This window comes from Cryptomeria japonica, chromosome 10 (genome assembly GCF_030272615.1).
Source record: "Cryptomeria japonica chromosome 10, Sugi_1.0, whole genome shotgun sequence".
In the NCBI taxonomy this organism is placed as follows: Eukaryota; Viridiplantae; Streptophyta; class Pinopsida; order Cupressales; family Cupressaceae; genus Cryptomeria; species Cryptomeria japonica.
Genome location: NC_081414.1, coordinates 342,647,879 through 342,672,824, shown reverse-complemented (window position 1 = coordinate 342,672,824; position 24,946 = coordinate 342,647,879). Strand labels below are relative to the sequence as shown.

General features: G+C 36.1%; 1 pseudogene; it reads right to left on the bottom strand.

Moving 5' to 3' along the window:
- The window catches only part of LOC131071486 (NAD(P)H-quinone oxidoreductase chain 4, chloroplastic-like), a 40,733-nt pseudogene extending 19,996 nt beyond the window's left edge, over positions 1-20,737 (bottom strand).
- Positions 20,738-24,946: the final 4,209 nt, after the last annotated feature.

Genomic DNA, 24,946 nt, shown 5'->3' with positions numbered 1-24,946 from the left:
AGTCATTCCTTATAGGATCCTCTCAATACTGTCCAAATCAGTCTAAAAGGAAAGCAACTATCCATTCCCATGCTCATGCATACTTACATGACTAATGTTGCCCTTGTATATCCTAAACATTGGAGAGACCTTATCTGACTTGCCTAATCAATGTGGTTGATGTCCTAATATGAAATACTAATTTCTACCCTTGTCTCTGCATCAAACTTCTCACATCATGTTTCTTCAACAAAACACACTAATATGAATTGAGCCAACACCATGAGGATATGATCAAGTATCATGGCAACTAATCATAATATGTGAAGATGGGGTTCACACATAAGTGTTGGCTCTCAACAATTCCACACTTCCAAAATTGTCAGTCTCAAGACTTCTCCTATTCAGTCAACACTCATTAATGGCCACAAGGCCAAATCAATGTATCTAGGCTTCGAACTCCTTACTCTAGGCTTGGAGGACCCTACACAAGGTCTATGAACACTCACTTGGTATTACAATAGAAAGAGCCTTCCTCTAGAACTTTGTTTGCAATGCACACATCATTGGTAATCATTGTTATGATGGATGGTCTATCAGGATGGTAAATAAAATGCTTATTCTTTTTCCACCCTTTGAAACTACAACAAGGCATTTGACTTGGCAGGGTCCCCACACATCACTTCAACAACAAACATTAGGTAATTCAACATTTTTCCTTCTCAATGCATTTATTTTTGTCTTTCACTGGTTTTCTCAGTCTGATACATAGTGATATCAGACCTTTCATGGCATCATCACACGCGCCTTCCAATGTGTAGTCCTTTCATAGTTTAGGTGCCTACACACTATGTTGTTGTTAAGTATTGATGTAGTCTTAAGACATCTCATGACTCCATTACATATCCACACTTGGGTTTACAAACACAACTCTATCAAAACAAAAACAATATCATTAGTAAAACTATGACTGTGACAATTAATACCCTTAGGATAGTCATAGAAATTTAATCTATTTCATTTGGTTTTGATCTACAAACCCTTCTGAAGGCTACATAGGGTCACCTCACCCCTCTCTCTGTCATCAACCAATTCAAAATAACAATCAATTGGTCTTCCCACCAAATTCTTCACTCTTACTGCCTTTTACTATCTAATACGTAGAGATATCAGATTGTCCTCATGCCCAAACACGTACCAAATCTAATTTGGATCCCTGCACACAACATAATATGATACATAACATGAAAAAATGTCTTCCCACACATTTGGGTGAATTTATATGCATGAGAGACCAAGCTATACATTATATACTCCTCTCGGTAAGCACTAGGCATGGTTTTGACATTTTTTATAAAAACTATGACATCTTCTTTAAAACACTATAAAATTCAATGCCACAAAAAGACAAAATGAAGTTAACCCTATAAACTACAATCTTGTATTTATTTTTAATCTATGCTTTCCTACATTGTTTGATCTTCCATCTTGTTAGAAATCTCATCTCTATTATGCTTTGATGGATGTTGCATCATGTTACAAACCTCACATTTTAGCATTGGCAGAAAGGATTTTAGCAAAGGTTGTGGAATATAGCTTTTAAATCTACCAATTGCCATTCCATCTTGTGCATATGACTTTTACATCTAGAAGAAATAAATTTGATAAATAGGTTGTATGGTGGATGATAAGTGAAGGATGTAAGTACTAAAGGTGTGGCACTAGTGGCTTTGGTACATGAAGGTGACTAGAGGTTGTGGAAGGAGAAATGGTGGAAGTTGGATCTATGGTAGAGGTGGGAATAGATGTTATTTACGCATGAAAATGTTAAGCTAATACTCATAAAATAGCTAGGAATCCAACTTAAGGCATTCTATTTGTTAATAAATTTCTCTACCATTTAGCTACTGCCCCCTTTCTTACCATTCCATTGTTGGCTTGAGTGTAGATTATTTTCAACACCCATTACAAGACACATTATAGGTTCTTGGGGCTCCTAACCTAACCTAGCTTTGATAACATTTTGAGCTACTACCCATGGACTAGTTAGGTTACCAAGATATGACCTTCTATTTGTTGTTAGAATGTGATCTATGACTAAGTAGTCTCTGACATGACTCCTAGTAACTATATAAGGATATTACTAGTCCTAGATCTATGCCTTGTCTTTTTGATATGGTTCCTAGTGAGAATATATGAATCTTACTAGTTCTAAATGTCATAACTTTGTATTTTGCATGCTCCATGTGTGTTACCAATGTTACTGATATTGCTCACTTTGTACTTCCCTTTTATCTCAATATTGTAGATTGACAATATCATAAGTCTTGGGAGATACCACCTTTCCAAACTTGTAGTCATCTTGACTCTTCAATATCTTGGTTTCAGAATATTTGGTTTCTCCATATTTTCCCAAGAGTACATGAGCACAATTGCTTACTCTTGCTAAGAGGGGGCTAAATATTGCATCATAAGTTGTATCTCTTTATAAATATACATTCGGTTTGGACTCACTTTAGTGGTTGTGCCTTATTTATGCCTAATTGTACTTAGGTTTCAAAATGTTTCCATAAATTTGGTTCATTCCCTTATTCAAGATGTTCCTCATGGCTCAATTTTCTAAGACTAGAGTCTTGGGAACCCTTATTCATGGAAATTGGACCTAAAATTTGAAAGATGAATGTTGGCTTCGCAAATAGTAGGAATTTTCTCTCCAAATTTGGACTTTTCCAAAAGTTCAATTTGAAAAGGTGCAAGCTGGATATAGATACAAGACTATTTCTCATTTCAAACCCCTATAAACTCCAACCCACATCTACCAATTTTTCAATCAAGCAATTCAAATCAATTCAGCATAGATCTATAATCAAGGAACAAGGCATTCAAAGATACAACTTTGTTACATCAGTTATGATCAACTACATTATGTTTTTCCATGATGAAAGAATACATTAACGTATTCTAGAAACATTAAAGCATTTCAAAATTGGGGTATATTTGTCAATTTTTTATTTACATATATGTTTGGAACATATTAACACAAACTGTAATGTTATGAAGCTTCCTCAGTTAGATACCTCCCTAGAACTAGTTCAAGATGACTCTCATGCACATTTGTAAATGTGCAAGGAAACACAGATATGCCTAAGTCTGAGAGCATAGTATAATTGTGGTATAGTATGCTCTTAGACTAAGGCATATCTTCTTCCTCTGCTAGATACCTCCCTAGAACTGGTAAGCTCGTTCTTTGCTATGTATACATCCTAGTGCCATGGTAGGGGTAGGGTGGGAGAGAGAGAAAAGAGAAATGGAGGTCGATTTCCCTTTGAGGCATATATAATTCATGGTGGTGAAAGGGGAAGACTGAACATCGACAATCGAGGCATGGGGGCAACATTAAAAGACTTTCGATGACCTAGGAATGGCAAAGCATGGGTAGTTGTGAAATGCAGTGGATAGCTCAAGCAATGGGTGGGATCCAGGAAATTCCTTATATATACAAATCAATGAATGAAGATAAGATTCAACTACCTCTAATGGTGAAGATTCTACCCAAGCAATTCCATAAATTATGCAAATATTATGTAAATCTAAAGATTCAATGAATGAAGGTGAAGATTTAGAAATTCCTCATATTATGCAAATCCGAAATGAAGGTGAAGATTCTACCTTGAATGGTGAGTGTGTCGTTTGATCTTGCCAGGGGTTGAGCTCGACACGGAAGCCTGCACGAGATTCCAAATGTCACAAATGACTTGCCCTCTTTTTTTTTTTAAGTATAATGCCCGTTGTCATCACAATTGTGATGAACGTGGGCACCTTTTTGAAAAAACAAACAAATTTCATTGCTAATGTCTTCTCTGTCGAAACCAAATGTGAAATTATCATCAGAATTTTGACTAATTCGTGCATTTCTTAAAAAAAATCAAATTTGGTCACAATATACTTTCTCCATCGAAAACCTCCGTCGGAATTATAGAACAAATGTATTAGTGATTTACTTCTCTGTATCTTCTCTCTTTTTCTTCAAATCAGAACAAAATAGTGATACTTTAGATATAGTAGCAGAAATTTTACCTCCAGTTTCTATACCAGTTTTTAATAGATCTCTGTTCACTGTTAAAGCAATCTTGCCTTTATCAATTTTTAAAATTAATTGCTCTCCCCTTTTCTTCCTATAATCTTTTTCTGGTAAGGCATGAGCTGCCTCTTCAAGTGATTTTAGTTGTTAATAAGCATCAACAACTAACTATCCAAGCTTAGCAATAGGGGTAGATAAATTACCAATATCAGTCTCTGGTAGGAGACTTGACAAAATGCCAACAACAGTCTAAATAGTCTCTGCTTCTTTTCTTTTCTCTTTCAACCTCTTCTTTTTTGCTCTGGATTGCATAATAGTAGCAATCTCCATCAGCTCAGATGCACTCAAATTGTCCATATCTATAGGGCCTTTTATGGTGATTGGGTCATCATCATCATCATTAGTTTTCTTCTTCTCCTTTACTTTCTCCTCTTCATCCTTTTTCTCTTTTGCCTTCTTTTCTATTTTCTCTTTCTCTACCTGTTCTTGCAGTGTTGTTGTAGTGACCGGTGGTAGTTGAGTTTCAACATTGTAATCCTTTACTGGTTGTGGTTGCATGTCCACACTTTGTTTAGTAGCCAGTGCTTCCTCTGCTATTTGTTTCTCAACAATATTCGGTTCATGTTCTATTTCCTTAACCAAATAAATGTCGTTATCAGTTGTATCAATAGTATCATGAATTTATTCAGTTTCATCCACAAAGAATATAACTAGTGGAGAACTTGTGTCATCCTTATTCTTGACAAGATAGACTACATCTAGTGTAATTACTTCTTCATTATCTAGCTCTGGTGGAGCTCTAGTCTCAGTCTGATTAGGTTTATTATGATAGTCCTTCAATTTCTCATTCATCTTCTAAATATCTTGTGCAATTTGATGAGCATCATCTTCAACTGTCTGAATCTTACTATCCAATAGTCTCAGTCTCCTTGTTTTAGAATGAAATTGTCCTTTATATTTAGCAAGCATTGCTAATAATTCTTCATGAGACAACTCAGGAAAATATTCAACAAAAATTCTATCAATAATCTATTGGTCCTAATCTATAATCAACTTCCATTTATTTTCAAGAATTAAATATAAAGAATTAGAAATATTCTTTTGAATATCTTGTGGTAATGGGTTATATTGACAGAAGTAATTGATTACCTCTTGTACCACTTCTTGTTTTTGACCTTCATCAAAGGAATCAAAATGTTCTTTTACATTATCTAATTGCTTTCTCCTTAATGTTTTCAAAGTCTTCTCAAAATGACTCTCTTTCTTGAAAGATGCAACATCAATAGTAATACTTTTTTTGGGAATTTCTCCTACTGGTTTATATTTCTTACCAGTTACCTTCATCTTCTTTGATTCTTCTTCAGGTTTAGTTTCCTTGGATTCCTCTTGAAGGATGAGATGTCTGCCTCTTTTCCTCATGACAGATGACTTCTTTGCATATACCTTAGGTTCTGGTTCCTTCTTGGTTTGAATACTCCTTATTATTCTTGTACCGGTAGACACAAAAGCTCCTTGATATTCTTTCTTCTTTTTCTCCTTCACACTATCGGGTTGTGCCGATACAATCCTTTCTTGATAAGTGACCAATATTTTCTTTTTAGTGTCCTTAGGTGACACCAAGAGGTTGTTGGCATAACAGATCAGTAAGTCATAACTGACTTCATAGCTCATTACTGCATTTCTTCTTCTCTCAGTTCAACAGTCTCCATAAGACAGAAATCAATGGTCACAGTGAAATAGATGTCTTTTTCAAAGTGTTTCACCACTTCATCAAATAACCTTAGTCTCATGCTCATCTTCTTCTAGAATTTATTGAAATACCATACTCTCTTCAAGGGGTCCAGAAATGAATTTACCAATATGCTCCCCTTAGGCTTGTTGAAAAGCTCAGTTTACCGGTGTAGCATTCTCCACACTAGGTGAAGGATTTGATTCTTTTGATGGCTTGTCCTCACTTTTCTTCTTCCAAATCCTATTCATCTCTTCTTTGGTTTCTTCAACATCTACGGTCTTCTTTCCTTTCCGATCTTCAGAGTGATTTGCCAGTTGGTTCTTCTTAGTTCTGCAAAACTTAGCAATGTGTCTTGATTTATGATAATGATAGCAGGCCATATCTGATTCTCTCCAAGGTCCTACATTACCTCTTCTAGTTCTTCTTCTGTAGTTCATAGCCACATGTCCAAAGTTGTTGCAAATTGAGCAAGTCACATTGACCCTCTTTTTCATCTCATAAGGACTAGACTGGTTAAAATACGGTCTTTGCCAATTTGTGTTCCTCCGGTCATTGATATTCCTTCTCTAGTCACCAATAGGTCTTGGATTCATGTGAGGTGTCGGATTGTTTTCTCCATATCTGCATTCAACTGATCTATGCCCATACATGTTGCATGTATAACAATAACCTTCAAATCTTCTAGACACATATCTAGTTAGAATTATAGCCCGTGTTCTCATTAGATCTGCTTCTACACACATTTGCAGTATGTCCTAGTTTGTGATAGTTAAAACAAACTGGTTTAAATTTCTTCTTACCTGATTTCATTCCTTTAGATATCAGTTTGTCTTTTGATGAAGTATCCTTAGTTTTAGAAGACTCACCTTTCTCAAATGTATTGAATCCTAACCCAGATGTGTGACCTTTCATCCTCTGAGATTAGATCTATTCATCCACCATAAAGGAGCTCTTGTTTAATTTGTCAAGCTTCTCATTGGCCTCAATAAGTTCTTTGGTAAAGTCTTCATTATGGTTCATAAGAGTCTCTCTAAGAGACATTGCCATCTCAAGACCTGACTGTAATGCATCTTTCTCTTGTTTCTCCTCATGTCAATGTTCATGCAAAGCTGCATTCTCTTGCTTGATCTTCGAGATCTCATAATCTTTCTCTTTGACCATGTCTTCAGCTGTCCTCCTTGCTTCAAGTTCTTGACTCATACGAATTGTAAGAGCTTCAAGTTCTCTCCTTAGGTTAAGTTTTTTGTCATTCAGTCTCTCCACTTCTTCAACCAGTGCATCAATGTTGGCCTCATCTGAAGCGTTTTTGTCAGAGATCTCCAATAATTACTCATTCAAATCTTTCTTCTTTACTTGTGAAGCTTTGAATCTGCCTCTCAGGGTTTCTAGCCCATCCCTAGTCTTAGCAAGTTCTATAGCCATCTCTCTATAACTCCTATCCCCCATAATGGCTTTAGGGTTTCCTTCCAAGAGATTAAGCCTCAAGGAAGTTAAGCTTTGATACCAATTGATAAAATTATAAAGCACTGAGAGGGGGGGTGAATCAGTAATAGCAAAAACAATAACACTTTAATCCCAGACCGGTAAAACATTTAACCAATTTACTTATGACTTTGCATGAAATCCAAAGTGTTATAAAAGCATTCGCAATAAGTAAAACATTCACCATAGCACAAGTATTTATACATGGAAAACCCAATTGGGGAAAACCACAATGAGATGGAATTCACAAATTAACTATTTGCAGAAATAGGTAACTGACCGATTAAGGTCTATAAATGCTCTGTTAGGAGTAGATCTTGTTAAAGATCCCAAGCCGTCTTAGGAGCTATACCTGGTTAAAGGCAACCTCAGTATAGGATTTAGATCCAAGTTAATGAATCACCTTGTTAGAGGATTTCTACAATGAAACTTGTTAGAGCTTACCTGGTTAGGGGATTTAAACTATTGTAGTGATTAGAAACAACACATGGCATGATCTAGGAATAGCACATTCTGCTTGTTTAGATCCTTTTCTATTCAGTCAATACTGCATCACTGACATACTCTACAACTCCTTCAATAAATCACATCAAATCTAACTCATAACATAAATTGCATCTCCTATATGAAAATAACTCATCACAATATCTTTTTATAGACATTAGATTTCATGTCAGCTCCTGAACCTCAACACAATTTCCTAGGTTCAGTGAATCTAGACAAACTTCCTTAACACATCACAAATCACTGCCAAAAATGTCGGTGGGTTGTAACACATCACAATCAGTGATATCTCATCACACAATCTGGGAAACTGGTTAGAACACCGATATTGGTTGAGTGTTGACCGCTTCAAACTCATAGACAGATTGTCTCCATGTGCCTTCTTGTCTCTCTCTACTGCATCTTGAAACTGGTAACAATGGAATTGACCAAAACCGATTGTCTTAATTGCATATACCAATTGTCTACATATACCGGTTTAGACACCTTCATACCGATTAGACTTACTCTATACATATGATACTGTTTTAAAATACAAAGACTTAATAGTAATACTGGTTAGACCTAACTGGTATATAAAGATGACTATGACAATCAAAACATATGTGTGCCATCAATGACAACACATAAAGTCATCAGATACAAAAATCATCATCATGCCAACAAATTTATTTAAGTATGTTCCATATAATAGGTCCTGTATCTCGAATTAAAAATTTAGCAGCTCTTATATTGGGAGCAATATGTCATTCAACTAGATCATGAATTAAAAATGCTTGGAAAAGATCTATTGCAAATTCTCAGGGCAATCCACATTGATACAATGAGAGAAGGGGACCTACCACAATAATAGAATGACCTGAATAATCGACTTGGCATTTTCCAAGTAAATTTTCATAGAATCTTCCTTCTTTACCTTGGATGAAATCTGAGAATGATTCATAAGGTCTATCGTGACTATCTCTCACCGGTTGTAAGCCTTACCGTTATCAAGAATTGCATCTATGACTTGTTGGTCTAATTTCTTTTGATCAGGCAATAAATCCAGTATTAGAAATACACTAGTGGTTTCTATGAATTGTAAAACATTATTATTTCGATGGATAATCGTTTGATAAAGTTCATTGAGATCCGAAGTAATCACTTCACCTTCATTTAATTGAAACATTGGCCTCAGGTTAGGAGGAAGAACTGGTAATAGGCATAGAACCATTCATTGTGGTTCTACATTTGTTCGAAGAAAATATTTAGCAAATCTCATCCATCTAACCAAAAGATCCTTTCTTTTTCGAAGTTTTTAAAGTTTTTGCTCCTTAAATTGAGCATATATTTTTCTATTACTAAATTGATTCTCTGGCTCCAAAAATAATATAGATATTATCTCATCTATTTGCTTCCATTATATATATGAATGATCTATAATCATTTGCAAATCTAGACCAACTAATTGTTCTCTGATAGCTTTTCCTCTAGTGGCAATTTCTCGCTCTTGAACTAGCATAGAATACCAAGAGAGATAATGAGCAATCTTTTCTACCCATGATTCATACTTAGATGGACGTAAACCCTAAAATTGGAATAAAGTTGGCTTTTTGGCTGTGGGCCTAGTAATACAAACATTTGGATAGGTTTTTCTAATCTATTCCCCCCCCTTCAGAAGTGGACATGAAAGTTTCCTCTCATCCGGCTCAAGTAACTATACCGAAATGGAAAGTGATTATGTATCATTATGACAAAAATTATTTTTTCCTCTCTATTCAAACTAAATAGTTACTCTTTGCTCAAGTTCCAAGTGAATTCTATTATTAGTTTACGATTCATATTATGACATAAATATGGAATTAGTGAGCAGTCTCCTCCCTTTTAAACGATACATTTCTTTGTGAAAGACCTTCAATTAATTTGAAATTAATAAGGGATTTACTTGTCCATATCTGGTTATAATAGATCATGTAGGTTTCTGTTTTACATTGATGGTTACAATACTATTTGAAGCATATGTGTGATGAACAGACTCCTATAACCATATCTTCTTTTTGGTCTAGAATAAATCAATGATAATAAAAATGAAAAATATCTATCTATCTATCTATCTATATATATATATATATATATATATATATATATAGAGAGAGAGAGAGAGAGAGAGAGAGAGAGAGAGAGAGAGAGAGAGAGGAATGAATCAAGTCTCAACATTAGCATTGATCCCATATAAACAAAAGGGTGAAACAAGCAATAATTTAGGTTGTGGCAGTTTAGATTAAGAACAAAGTGATACAATACATGAAATTAACATGGTAGGTCTAATATAGTTCAATCAATCTACGTTTAAGCTCATGAATAATGGTACGAGACAGAAGGAATTTAGGAGGGAAAAAAACTAATAGAGAGAAGAAGGGAAGAAGAGACTTTTAAATATGATAAAAAGGATCCATCAAAACCTATCTTTTCAAGATTTAAGGGAGGAATCACCTCCCTTGGGTTCCTTATATCTAATTATAGGGGCATTAATGCCCCTAACAAAAGGTGCATGATCAAGCGTCATTTAAACAATGAATTTATTAACTCTGTAATCTTATAAGAGATAATGCTAAACAAAATTAAAGTTGATATTTTCTTCAAACATTGCAAAGGAGGATCTAGACACTTTATGAAATCAAATAGCACCTCTAGAAGCCTTGCCATAATGTTGGAAACCTTTGAAAGTCTCAATCAATCTTCTCAATACAGGCCCTAATTGATAGTTTTCTAATGTATGAAGCTTTTGTTGTGATCTATTTCTTCATTTTTAACATATATGGACCATCTAGACTAGGCCAAAAAAATATTACTATGGTTTGAAAATAAAAACAAATTAAGAAGATTTAAAAATTCATGTTCTTGTACATGATTTTAATGCAATATTGGACATTTTTGAGAAGTGGGTAGGTGTTGGCCAATTCTCCCATTCCCAAACAGACTTCATAGAGTTGTTAACTAAAACAATTTTAAACCCTCTCATGTCTACACCTCACCCCATCAACTCTACCAATCTTAGAATGGATTTGTAATCTAAAAGTGATTCTCAACCATTCATTGTTTTTTTCTTATAAAATTATAAATTAAACATCTTATTCATGATTTGCTAACCATTCATGATTTTCTAACCAATCAATTACCCATATATACTCTATCAATCTTATCATCCAAAGAATTTAGCTGTTATGTTAGTTGAATGAGAAGACACATTTGTTACAAGCAGGTCTCTACATGACACTTAATGTGAGGTTTAATTGATTGAAATAATAATTTTCTAATTATTTATCATTAATTTTATTAATTTTATTATATATTTACAGCACACATTTAGGTGAAATCAACATAAAAGAACCATTATTATCTTAATCCAATCAAGAATTTGTAGGTTTGTTTAACTTGATTTGATATATTTTAATTATAATTTTTTTTATAAAAATTTTAGTTCATGGGTATGTGAGAGTATTTTAGCACAAAATTGACCTTCTCATCACATCTAGAAGACATCAAGACGTAAAAATTATAGAACATAAAAAAAGAAAAATTGGAATAAAGCAACTTGAGGAAAAACAATAGTAGGCTTAGACACTTATTTGGAGGCTATATGAAGACATAGGTTATAAATAATAGATATTAAAATTAGAAAATTGCATGTAAGAAATAAAAATGCAAATAAGATAACAATATCTCCATCAATGCAACAATTGTGGGATTCATATAAAAAAATGACAAAGATCTTTCAAAACCAATGAACAACATGATATGAATTCATACCTATTCCAATTGTCCTCCATTTAAAACTTCTTGCATTTGATGGCATCCTCAGACAACATAAAAATTCCTCACAATTTTAGAGCCTTAATCCTCTTTCTTTTCTTCATCTTCTTCCTCCACATTTTGATTTCCCTTCTCTCTTTCCTCTTGAATTCCAAATCATTCTTACTCCTCTTTATTCTTTGTAGTTGAGACCCTAGCAAGAGTCAACTCAATTTGTGAGATATTTTTATCTACTTGACTAAGAATGAGATGATAAAATATACTAACCCAATGTAGGTGAAACATGTAACAACCTGACTTGCAAGAAATATATTTTTTCAACTCATTCTCCTACCAAAAGGAGGTTATGATCTCTTCCATCTTCCCCAAAAATCTTTCCTCATCAACTAATTTGTTATTCTTGTATGCAAGTGGATGATTCATAATTATAATTGTCTGCAATCTCCAGTGAACTATGAATTTTGTGAGCCATATCAAGTAGTTGACTTACTTGTTTGACTCCTCAAATCTCTCTCCTACTAAAGGAATATGAAAAATGTAGTAGTTGTAATTTCCATAGATATGTATATGAAAAATGTGATAACTCGGACTAGGTGAGAAAATTTATTAATATAATGTATCATGCTATCTCATGGAATGCAAGAATTAGAAGATACCTACTAAAAAAATTGATTAAAGGAAGAAAATCTTCAAACAAATGTGACTACCAAATGTTATGCCAATTGTTGGTATAATGCAAGAACTAGAAGATGCCTAATGAAAAAATTGATTCTAAGCAAATTTTCAAACAAATGCTACTAGGAAATGTTTTCTCAATTGATGGTATTGGCATGGTGTGATGGTTAAGTTGTAGTGTTGTTCTTTCCACCAAAGTTCAAACCCCATTGGGGTGTGATTGATGAATCTACATATTGGGCATGAAGCTCCCATTTGTGACCTCACTAGTCTATAGCTCTGAGTCAAAAGTGTTTACCCCTCAAAAAATAATTATACCAAACTCCTCAACCTTTGTTAGTGTTCTCCCTACTTGCATAATTTAAGGAATTTTGGCAACAAGAAATGTATCATCTGATAATGGGCAATTATGATATAGAAGCCCTTATGCTAAATCAAGTTGTATGTTTGTATAACTCTAGAAGTTTGCTTTAGTTGGGAGTTTTTGAGCTATATGGTTGCTTGTCTAGGTAGGTTAGGGTCATGGCAAATGGATTTATTTCTATCATCATATGTTTCATATTATTGAAAGAAAGTTGTCAATGGATGTTCTATTCGATGATATCTTACAACAATTTTAATTTCATTGTAGCTAATTATTTCCATATAAAAATCACATGTTTGTGTTTTTTATTTCAATAAAAAATCATATTTTATTTAATGGAAGACATTTCAATTTATTTTTTATTATAATCCTCAAAGTCTGATTTCACTAGTTTATTAAAAATTGTATTAGGATCTTGCAAAATCTAATTTAGTATTTTTCAATACTAAGTTTACTAGATAACATTTTTGTGGGGATATTAGATATTGACATACATTATTATTAAGTTATTTATCATTTATTATCTTTTATAATCATGTAAGTAAATAATTCTTATTAATTAATTAAAATGAGTTAATATCATTCATTAAACTAATAAATTAGATTCACAATATCTACAAGTTATTACATTAATTAATAAATATTTTCACCTAATATGCATCAATATTCATTTAATTAATGATTAATTATTAAAACTTCACTTAATTAATTACATAATCTATTAAGTCATGCTCATAATCTATTTTGACTATTTTGACTATTGCAGCTTCATCAGCTACCAAGACATGCACTCCTTTTGTCAGTTTTATAGGGAATGTGACATTTATAGCGGAGATGCCGCAGTGGTGTTCTAGGTCTACAACATTCTCGCTAGAAAACTGATGGAAGACCAAGAAAATATAATCACAGCCAAAGCTACAAAATGGTCCAAACAAAAATACAGGAATTTCAATTCTATACTGCACAATTGGTGTAGCGCCAGATGTAGCATCAAATAAGAGCTTGTCTTAAAATTGGATTAGCTTGTGTAAGATGCTATTATGGAACCCTCACTCCATGCAATCAATTACTTTAGCTGTCTAGGGATCTTCTCCTTTCTTAATGCTGCGAAGAAGCGCAGTTGCTAATCTGTATATAACATGCTAGCCTGATCCTCTTCTGATCCTGATCTATACCCTTCCTTCCAACTGGCACTTATATTCCTTATGGACAGTTGTTCATCTGGATGCAATGGTAGGATATGCCCCCTATGATGAATCGTATCCAAAAGATGTAAGGAATTAGAGGGGAGAGGTGAAAGCACATGAAATGTAAATATAAGCTCATTAGCATGTAAGTATAACATGAAAAGTAATAAGTGTCATGCTAATTTATGTAACAAGAAAATAAGGAATATAATAAGGAACAATTCAAAGCATATGGTTGTAGATAATCATAAAAGGTATATGGTTTTCTTACAATAGGAAAATAAAGTATCTTTTAATGGTTAGAATTCTCACATAGGTACATAGGACTGTAGACTAAGAATATGTTTCAAATGGGTACCAAATATCTAGAAGTAAGCATGACAAAAATAATGTAAATATGTAACAATGAAGACTTAAATATAGAATGAGATATAGAATGAGATAATGTAACTCTAGGAGTGTAGTATGGCAATATTAGTTCATGAAAATTCATTAAGATAAAGCATGTGGTTCATAAACATGCAACCTAAGTAGGAGAAATGTCATAAATTTAGGTGTAAAAAGATAGATATGTTATCATGACATTATAAATAAATCATTATAGTAAAATAAAATCATAAGGGTGTATAACAAAATAGGACACAATCAAGGAAAAATTAAATTTCAAAGTGATAAGTAATGTAACATAGAATAATGGGTAACTAAGCATGAAAATGAGAATGAGCATAAGGACGTAGAGGCTAAAGTTAAAAAAAATAAAATTAAATGTCTAACTAGAGTACAAAATATAGGTAAAGGCACAAGTAGACCAAGGGATACCAAAAAAAAAATGGCCCAAGAAAGAATATTAGTATTTATACATGCCAAGCTACGAAAGAGAAAGAAAAAACTTATCCTCAAGTGCTCTAAAATGCAAACAACTAATATACACTTATAAGGAAGAGAGAAGAAGCTTGATTACAACAAACTCTCTCTCTCTAAGGGAAAAACGTATGCACAAACTTTATTTATGCACATCTATATTCTATCTTAAACTACCTATTTTTTTCTTATTCAAGCATATTTCTACTTGCAAAGAAAACTCATCTACAAGAACTATTAGACACAATGCACCACTGAGAGGGGGGGTGAATCAGTGGTTCTGAATCTTTTCCCTTTAGCTATCCTATGTGTGTATACCGGTTATTAGATCTAACTCAATACAAACTTACCAGTTAGTGGGGAGACTAATCACAAATGCATTCACACATAAAGGGACATCACATAACACCAACATATACGAGGAAAACCCAAGATGGGAAAAACCTTGGTGAGAAATGCTGCTAGAGACTACTACTCCAATCCAGCCTCACAATGAATCTCTGATTACAATTTTTAGGGCACCAATCCAAGGAGCACCAACCCAAGGAGCACCAACCCAAGGAGCTACAACCCTTGCACTGAGCTACAACTCAGTGAATACAAAACATAATCATTTACAAATTAATAACTTTGTTATAAATGGATTTTGTAACACTTTTGCAAATCTCTCTATTGGATCTCTTGTACAGTTCACTATCGGTTCTCTACCTCACCCTCTCACTGTCGCAACCTTATCTCCTGCTACAATCTTATCGGTTCAACATCGTCTCCTTCTCTTGCATTCTCTCTGTTGGTTGCCTCTTCTCCTCAACTGCTTTGCTGCTCTCCACTGATACTATCTTTTGCCAGTTCTTTGCTTGTCTACTCGACACTCTTCTGCAACTCTTCATTGTCGATTTGGTCACCATAGGTTACATCAATATTGTTGGTTGAAATCTTCAACCCTAGTCTCTCTCACACTCACTCTCTCTTCTGATACTCATTGATTACGTGACTGATTCCTTCTCACATCCAGCAACACTCTCTCATTTAGTAGCTTGTCGGTTGCTTTAACCTCACCAGTTAAACCTTCGCCAAAACCTATTACAGGTTGTCTCCCTGTTGCTTGATCTCTATGATCCTCTATAGATACCACACTTCATCTACTTCTCTATTCGGCCTTTTGCATCACTTGGTAGCATCTCTCTCTAAGGCATCATATAATCTATTTTTGGCCCGCATATTCATATTTAAACTTTCCTGCCAAGACGTGAATTTTAACTTGGCACCAATAGGGTTTCTTCCACTGATTGAGAGACAAATTGGATCCAATCTGATCTCATTCTGCACAAAGATAGGCACCCTACAAGCAATCAGGCATTACATAACATATATTCTTCCTTCCAAGGCACATTTGCTAAACTTAGTAAACATAGATAGTCAGTCGGCAAGACACAAGATCAATCACCATAAATGGTTTTGTAGATTTCATCACCAACCTCATTTTTTACCTTGACACTTTGCATCAATCGATGCATCCCATCAATCACCTCTGCTCGACCTTCCTCGAGTCGCACACCTTTGCAATGCCTCTCATGATTTACGGGGTCTACAATTAATGTCGACCAACTCTGCAACAACTTCATTAGTGTACACTCCATCTATCATTGCACGCATGTCCGCCACCTTGACTCCACATGACACCTTTGTCGACATCCACCTTAGCTTGGACCTTTGTGGTATTTTAGAGAGGATCACTAACCAAACACTCAACTGGTCCTTCTTTTCTGTCGGTTCTCTAACCCTATTGGTATCTCACACTTTACTGGTTAACCATCATGCCTACACTTTGTCGATCTACCGATGGAACATCTTAATCAGTTGCTAGACATGCCTATCCATAGCATGCTAATTCTCATTAGGAAGGAGCACATCACTTAGCCTCTTTTCTCTCTTACCAGTTCTCACACTTATTGATAGGCACCTTGATGACACCATGTCATCAACCTTTAGAAGTTTCAATTTGAGGCATCTGCATACTGGTTGTGCTCTCTATCTACAGCTACTCCACTTTACCTTCTAAATCATCATACCGGACATCATCTCAGCCGATTTGTAAAGATGACAAACCCACCACTTCTTTACTCTTCTTTTTCTGTCTCTATGGCTTATCATGCATTCTATGTCCGTCCAGTGCACATCCCTGATTTTATGCACTTGAGGCATCCCTTGATTTACCAGTAGATCCGATGTGATCCTTCAAACACCAACCTTTACCTCATCTTCCTTATCTCACATAACTAAGATGCATACTTTTCATAATAGGAGATAAGCTCCACTTACTAATGGTAGTGAATCCTTGTCATCTGCATCCTACAATGTACTCATGTGGCTTCTCTGTTTGTGAAACATATCTTCAAACATGCACATGTGATCCATTTTGGGCACATTCATTGTCAGTCATCTCTTCACATGCTAACTGCATCTTTATCTAGTGGTAGTCCTAGTGTTCCTGCATTCACACAACATACCGGTAACCTGCACATCTCTTCTAACCAAGTCAAACACTAACTTGTATACTAGTGACACCAAAAGTCATTCTACTGAATGACATTCTCTCCCTTACCTTACTGGTGCACTGCAACACACGGAGATATCAAAGATATCTCATCCTTTATGCATCCATGATGGTGTTGCCCATACATCTCCTATACCAGTAGCCCTTCTATACCAGTTGACATCAATGACAACTCAATGCTAACAATCTCCCCCTTTGGAATTGATGTCAACACATGTAGTATCCGACATACTACATAATCCCTCTCCTACTTTGTGTGATCCAACTCTTCCCCTTTGTATAATCCATGGATTGCCACACATGTAGTATACAATATACTAGAAAATATTTCTCCTCCTTTGACAACAATGGCAAAGGGCACTATCAGGGTTTCATTCCTCCTTTGTATCTGTCGGGAACTGACAAATATCTTTCTCCCCCTTTATCTTTATCAGATGCATCTCCTCTTTTGATACCACTTATTACACCAATTGAGATGGAGAACTCAACCACCAACTGACACCAATTGAGTATGCAAATATGATACTAATTGCTAAAGCACTCAATTGCAGAGGGATGTGTTAGTGAATACTTCTTAGTTGTCGGCCAGACTACATCATCTCCCCTTTGATATGCAAAATTTATTCTAACCCCAAGATGATGATACCAAGTGTTGAAGCTAACACTGATACCAATTGTATCTTCTCTGATACCAACTGTATGTTCTTTTGTGTAGTTAACTCTCCCTTTTTGCAAACAACACTTCCAGTGATTCAATTGTGATTTCAGTTGGATAGACATTGAAATATTTCACAACCCATGATACCTCCAAAGACACAAACATACTAGTACAACCATAGACACTTCCACACCCTCTGTATTCAACAAGTCAGATACTAGTTAGAAAACATGGATGTCAACTCCCTCATGTCCAAAACTAGGGAGCCACTCAACTCCATATACCGGTTGAGATATACAATTGTGATCATTTAATGATCTTTCAGATCCATTATATCCACCACAACCTATGACATGATCCTGGATGTACACAATGCCATACAATATCATCATCATGCCAAGAGTAAATCATGTTAGTCCAAAAACATGCATGCCTGCATGATCAACAACCGAGCCAACATATGTCTTTCAGGTCATTTCCAATACCACCTGAGACATAAACACCACATTCCATGCTACTGGGGTAATGCAATGATCTTCAACCTCATTGTCTTACATAACCCACAAGTACCTATTAGAATTCATACTGGTAACATCTTGCTCATACATGTACCTTGTACCAGTCCATCATCACTACCTGAGCACCTTGCTGTAGCTCCTGACATTATGTGTCACTTTGCATCTGATTCCAATTTTTAATCTCCATCTGTAGACACATACAATAGTGATCTAACTCTGATCTATAGGTGTGCAATGAAGGCCGCCAGTACACACACTTATCTTCTCATTTCCATTCTTCATACTAGTAGCATCTTGTTCTTCCACGTGTCCTTCTTCACTTGGGGGGTGAATGATAAGTTCAGTACAATACTCCCCCTAAGGTCCTACATCTCCTTTAAGCCTTAGGAGATCCCACCTATGCATTGAATGCACAATGTCAGTCCATGGTTGCATCCTCTTGCTTCTTCCACCATACCTACTTGGTCTCATTCTTCTTCACATTTTTCAGACTTGGGAGTAGGTCTTACCTTCTTCTGCTAATGGGTCCTTTCATTTCTGGATTGTATCACAACCAGATGTAGTGCTATAGTAGCAAACAACATCCATCCCAACTTCATGATTGGGGAACCTTTTAGAATACCGGTTTGACCATCCTCTTCTAGTCATGTTGTTGTATCTTGCTACCGGAACTTGTGGACCACTTGATCTTGTAGGAACAAAACCTCTTCTACTTTTGTTCCATGCAACATTTTGTCTCTCATATGCTCTATGTCCATTTCTATGTTGAGCATAGTTACTACACAAGCTTTCATATGACTGCAAGTTCTTCTTCCTGAATTTATAACTTCTATGGCCAATTCCATTGTAGTTATAACAAACATTATTTGCATAACTGGGAGAGGGGGTATGCATGTATCTGCTCCTTGATACATTTTTCTCATTTGCATGATAATTGTGAGACCCTAGATTATTCCTTCTAGATCCCTTTCTACATTCTTCTGCCTTATGGCCATGACCATTACATGCAAAGAAATAACTGGAGAAGGAAGGTTTATAACTTACAAACTTATTTTGCCATGCATGGGAAGATCTTACCAGTCTGGCATCTCCATTTCTCCTTCTTTGAGGATGAATCTTGGGTTGACCATTCTTTGCATTTCCTCCATCTGATCTCTTCTTCTCCCACACTTGTCTTGACATGTGGGTGGTAGCATTTCTTTGTCCTCTACCGATAGGAGGTCTTCTTTGTTGTCTTCTCATGTTCTTGCTTCTAGTGAAGTTTTCTTCTCTCAACTTCCCTTTTCCTTTTGGATCTGCATTATTCATCCTTGCGATACTAGTCTTCTTCTTCATGTCCTCACCGATTGTAGTCAGATCAATCTTCTTTCTTGGAGAATTTCTAACCGTGAAGGCCATTTCCATTTGAGAAGACAAATTGAATATCTTTGTGGGAGGTCTCCTTGCTTGTATAACATTCACTGACAACATATCCTAATCCTCCGGTATCCTTGGAATGTTTTTGTTGACTCAAGATTTTGTCCAAGGCTTCAGTGCTACCATCATAGCAGTTTCTTACCTTGAGTTCATTTTTGCACTTCTCAAGGTCTTTCCTTAGATTCTCCATTTCCTCTTTCAACTTTTGACACTCTTTGTCTTTTGTCTCCACTTCTAGCTATAGCTCCTCACATCATCTTTCATCAGCATCAAGGATTGATTTCAATTTATCAGTCATTCCTTTGGCATCTTCAAGTTGAGTTGTCAACATGCAAAAATTTTTGTTGGACTCTTCAAGGCATGTTCTCAACTGATTACATTCTTTACGAACTATTTTTTTGCAACTCTTAAATTCATTTCTAACAGATTTCAGTTCACCAAGGTCACTTAGCAACTCACCTTCTAGATCAATTTCAGCTTCATCTTCTTCATTACTGCCCAACACATCTTGCCGACGGGATCTATCTGCCTTGTCACATTTTGATGTGTGCACTTCACTTTCTGTCTGTTGTGCCATAAAGAGATAAGTTTCCTCTTCATCATAACTACAACAACTGACTGATCTGCTACAAACACCTCCACATGTGTCTACTTTGTTGTTCTTCATGCTTCCACAATCTGATTCAACAGTACATGGCTCATTTCCATAAAGCTTATTCAGTCTATCCCATAGACTTTTTGTAGATCTACACTTATCCACCTGTGAGGAAACATCACCGGTAAGTCCACTGAATATAGCCTTCATGGCTTCAACATTGCACTTAGGTCTTCTTTCTACTTCAAGACCGGTGGGAGGACTAACTTTACTAGGGAAGCCATTTACAAAAGACATCCACATATCAAACCCTAGGGAAGACAGGTAGACTTCCATTCTACAACTCCAAATGGAATAGTTTGAACCATCAAGAAATAGAGAAGGGATTGACACTAAACAAACTATTGTGTCCTTAAGCCAGAATCTACCCGAGCTAGAGAAAGCTCATCTTACTGGAAACCTACGCTCTGATACCAATTGTTAGACACAATGCACCACTGAGAGGGGAGGTGAATGAGTGATTCTCAATCTTTTCCCTTTAACTATCATGTGTGTTTATACCAGTTATCAGATCTAACTCAATGCAGACTTACTAATTAATGGGGAGACTAATCACAAATGCATTGACACATAAAGGAACATCACATAACACCAACATATATGAAGAAAACCCAAGATGGGAAAAACCTCGCTGAGAAATGCTACTAGAGACTACTATTCCAATCCAGCATCACAATGAATCTTTGATTACAATGTTTAGGGAACCAACCCAAGGAGCACCAAGCACTGATTTTAGGGCACCGACCCTGATTTAGGGCACCAACCCAAGGAGCAACAACCCCTACACCAAGCTACAACTCAGTGAATACAAAACATAATTATCAACAAATTAATAACCTTGTTACAAATGGATTTTGTAACACTTCTGCAAATCTCTCTGCTAGATCTCTTGTCCAGCTCACTATCAGTTCTCTACCTCACTATTGGCATATGTGTAGAATATGTTGACATGATGATATTATGTTGTCATTGATGTCAATATGCTGAAAGAGAACCGGTAATATGCTAAAGAGTGAACCGATAACATGATGAAGAGTGAATAGGATTATTGAAGGTATGCAACTGACAAAGTGAACAGGTATGACATTGTGAACCAAAACTGGTATGTTGGAATGAAAACCGATATAATGAATGTTTTGTATCTAGGGTTTATATGATATAACTACCAGTTGGTAGTCTCATCTTTAGGGTTTTCGGTTGAAGTGTTTCAAGCCTGTGTGTTTCAACCGATGGCATTATGTGATGAGTTGGCATTGTAATAGAGATCAGATTGTGTTGCCACGTCAGCCTCATGCACGTGAAGGATCTTGCATGAAGGAGATTGATCCTATCTACCTCAGGAATGTGTGAAGTCTCTATAGATGGTGGAGAATGTGTGATGGGTTATCACCTCCAAGGAGCGGCGAAGAACAAACAATGGAGAATGTCTTGAGATCTATTCAAGACCATTGTATTCAAATGCATAGTGTTCAATGGTCAGGATTCAACCGACTAAATTTCTCAATGTAAGTGTTTAGGGTTTAGGGTTTATGCTATCGACTTATCTATTTCCTATAAGGTCGATGTGATGTTTCATGCTGCGGTTGTTGGCAAATGTTGTGTGTATCTATGTGTAGAGATACGTGATTCTTGCCAGACCAGTTGAGAGGATTGATACCTGCATAGTGTGTATGCACAAGGAAGGAACTAAAGCAGATCTACATTGGAATTGAGTGCTATTACTAGATCATTGTAATTCGTGTTGATCTCTAATCACTTCAATAGTTGGAAAATCCCTCAATAGGGTAGCTTTAACCAACTTGCCATAAATCCTTTAACAGGGTGACTCAAAGCCATTGAGTTCATAAAATCCTTTAACAAGGTAACCTCTAATAGGGTTTAACCCTTAACTGGGTATTCTAGCCATCCCTTAACTGGGTGATCCCTAACAGGATTGGTTCCTAACAAAACCTGTTGTAATAGTTTTTAACCGAACTAGGCTTCTAATAGAGCAGACTTCTAATGAGTTCAAAACAACTTGTGTGTATTCATCCCCATCATGGTTTTTCCCAGTTGGGTTTCCACATGAAAAATATGTGTGTCATGTGTGATGTCCTTTTCATGTGATGCTTTGTTGTTTTTTGTCAAGTAGTGAATCATGTTGATCTAGCAAGTTATTATATCTCAGATGATAGATTATCTGTTTATGCATAAGGATAAAGTGGAAACGAGGGAGTAGGTCATATGAAAAGTTAAGAAGATTGACTGCTTCATGTCTTTCACAGTTGCACTGTGTTTAACCGATAGTAGTTTGGTTTGGACAGATGTTAGGGATTGCCAGTAGTTTACAGTCTACAATCAAACTGGTTCAAAAAAAGTTTTTGTGCTTGTACCGATTCACCCCCCCTCTCAGTACCAGTTTGGTACTCACTTTTCATCATTTAGTTATCACCTCACCCTCTCATTGATGCAATAATATCTCCTACTACAATCTTATCGGTTAAGCCTCTTCTCCTTATTTGTTGATTCTCTCTCTATTAGTTCTCTCTCTTGGTTGTCTCTTCTCCTCAACTGCTTTGCATCTCTCCATTGATACTGGATTTTGTCTATTCTTTGCTTGTCTACTCTGCACTCTTCTACAACTCTTCACTGTTAGTTTGGTCACCACTAGTTACCTCAATGTTGCTGGTTGAACTCTTCAACCCTAGTCTCTTTCACACTCAGTCTCTCTTCTATTACTCATTGATTACTTGACTGATTCCTTCTGGCATTCAACAACACTCTCTTATTCAACAACTTGACGGTTGCTTTAACCTCACCGGTTAAACCTTCACCAAAACCTATTACTATTTGTCTCCCTACTACTCGATCTCTATGATCCTCTATAGATATCACACTTCATCTACTTCTCTATTGAACCTTTTGCATCACTTGGTAACATCTCTCTCAGAGGCATCATATAATCTGTCTTTGGCCCCCATATTTGTATTTAGACTTTCCCGCCAAGACATGAGTTTCAACTTGGCCCCATTAGGGTTTCTTCCACTGATCGTGAGGCAAATCAGATCTGATCTGATCTCATTCTGCACAAAGATAGGCATCCTGCAAGCAATCAAGCATTACCTACCATATCTTCTTCCTTCTAGGGCACATTTGCTAAACTTAGAAAACACGGACAGTCAGTTGGTGAGACACAAGATCAATCACCATAAATGGTTCTATAGATTTCATCAGCAACCTCATTTTGTACCTAGACACTCTACATCGATTGATGCTTCCCATTGATCATGTCTATTCAACCTTCCTTGAGCCGCACAACTCTTCAACACCTCCCATGATTTATGTGGTCTATAATTAATGTCGACTAACTCTATAACAACTTGGTCGATGTACACTCCATCTATCGCTATATGCATGTCTGCCACCTTGACTCCACATGGCACCTTTATCAACATCCACCTTAGCTTGGACCTCTATGTCGATTCAGACAGGATCACCGACCAAACACTCAACCAGTTCTTCTTTTCTATCGGTTCTCTAATCCTGCCGATATCTCACACTTTACCAATTAACCATTGTGTTTGCACTTTGTTGATCTACCGGTGGAATACCATAGCCGGTCGCCAGACATACCTATCCATAGCATGCTCATTCTCATCAGGTAGGAGCACATCACTTAGCCTCTTTTCTCTCTTACCGATTCTCACACTTATCGATAGGCACCTTGATGACACCATGTCATCAACCTTCAGCAGTTTCCATCTCAGGCATTTGCATACTAGTTGTGCTCTCTATCTGCAACTACTCCACTTTACCTTCTTCATCATCAGACCAAACATAATCTCATCCAGTTTGTCAAGATCACAAACCCATCACTTCTTTATTCTTCCTTCTCTATCTCGGTGGCTTATCATGCCTTCTATGTCGGTCTAGTGCATATCCTTGATTTCATGCACTTAAGGCACATCTTGATTTACTAGTAGATCTAGTGTGATCCTTGAAACACCTGCCTTTACCTCATCTTCCTTATCTCATAGAACTAAGATGCATACTTTGCATAATAGGAGATAAACTCCACTTACTGGTGGTAGTGAATCCTTGTCATATGCATCCTGCAATGTACTCACGTGGCTTCCCTATTTGTGCATCATATCTTCAAACATGCACATGTGATCTATTGTGGGCACATTCATTGTTAGTCATCTCTTCACATGGTGAGTGTATCTTTATCTGGTGGTAGTCCTGTTGTTCTGCATTCACACAGCATACCAGTAACCTGTACATCTCTTCCACACAAGTCAAACATTGACCTATATACTGATGACTCCAAAGGTCATTCTACCAAATGACATTCTCTCCCTTACCTTACCGATTTACTACAACACAAGGTGATATCGAAGATATCTCATCCTCTATGCATGCATGACAATGTTGGCCATACATCTCCTATACTGATAGCCCTTTTATACCGGTTGACATCAATGACAACTCAATGCCAACAAGAAC